Below are 1,534 nucleotides of genomic sequence, written 5' to 3' on the forward strand. Positions count from 1 at the left end.
CAATCCCACTCCCCGAAGGTAGTGCCCTCCTCCTCCTAGGGTGACGGTGTGACAGTGGGGTGTTATAAGGGTGCACGGCCCGGGCTGCCTTATGCTGTTGTCACACGGCATCCCGTGGTTCGGCTGCGGCTACTCCGTGGGGTCCGGGTGGGGGTGTCTGTGCATTTCCGGGGACACTATGCTGGTCGTCACTCGTCTCATTTTCGGGGGCACCATGCTGTTCCTCACTCACCTCGTTTTCGGGGGCACTATTCTGTATGCCACGCATTTCAATTGCCATTGCATAATTATATGCATATGTCTGTCATACATGTACATCTTACAATATGTCATACAATAACCAATTTAACAATATTGCATTTGTTCAGTTATGTATACAACTTGTTTAAAATGTAATATTACTGGATCATTCCAATCTTACAATGAATATTATATCTGTACAATACTATAATCTATATTATGTATTAAGAGTGAAGAAGAAGAATATTATGTATTAATAGATTAGCATATGTCAATGATGATTGCTGTTGGAGGACCGCCAGCTGCATGACCGAGCGATGTCAGGACTCTAATATGTCTTAATACATAATAGCAATAGCTAGCAACATACATATATATTCTAGAGGTTAGGTCAATGTCAAACCTAGGGGCAAAAGGAAATTACGTTAGCACCTTTCCATAATACCTCTCACCAGCAAAATAGCCCACAAACAGTGCTTCGTGACCATAAACACATACACACAAACAGGCTTTTAGAACATTTCAACAACAGTATATCACACGTGACACGGCCCTCCTGAACGAGAATGTAGGAATCTGAGCTCAGAAGGGGACTGGCCATAGAACCGACAGGAAGTGGAGAGAGCGAATAAGAAAAGGGGTCCAACTAGACTTAGTTAGTATGTTAAGGCCTTTGTAATACATATGCTGCTCAACTTAGACTTTCTCTAAGATAATAAATCAAGATCAACTCCCTGTATTTATCTTTAACTCCTCCTGCTCTTCAATTACCGAAATAAATTTAACCAAAACTCAAGACTTATCTATTATAAGATTGAAAGTTACATATATATAAATGTTGGCTACGAAGCTCCAACAAGAGCACATAATGTATTTCTGTTTTCTTTATCAGAAAGGATAACAACAAACTCTGGGTTTGCATCTCTGTTCCAGTCATCGTTTTCAATAAGCAACTTTAATTTCCAATCAAGTTTTTTACACAGCTGGTGACGAGCTGACCTTAGTTTATTGTAGCAGAATTCCAGCAATTGCTGCTTCCATTCACTTGGGATAGAATTATGAAAGGCCCTTTCCTTTTGTTTTGTGATATGAAAGGCTTCCCTTGTTTCCAGCTTGGCAATTTCAATGTGCTTCTTCAAAATATTATGCTGGAGGGCGTCGAAAGGGTGATCAGAGGAAGGAATGGATTAAGGTTTAGTATCTACAGAAAGCCCACTAATGTTTGTTCGTACATTCATTTTTATTCTGCTCATCAGGATAAAGTCAAACTGTCAGTGTTTTCTTCTACGTTTCT

Source organism: Coenobita brevimanus, chromosome 60 (assembly GCF_032717465.1).
Source record: "Coenobita brevimanus isolate Jiangsu-jjx chromosome 60, ASM3271746v2, whole genome shotgun sequence".
NCBI classification, from domain to species: Eukaryota; Metazoa; Arthropoda; class Malacostraca; order Decapoda; family Coenobitidae; genus Coenobita; species Coenobita brevimanus.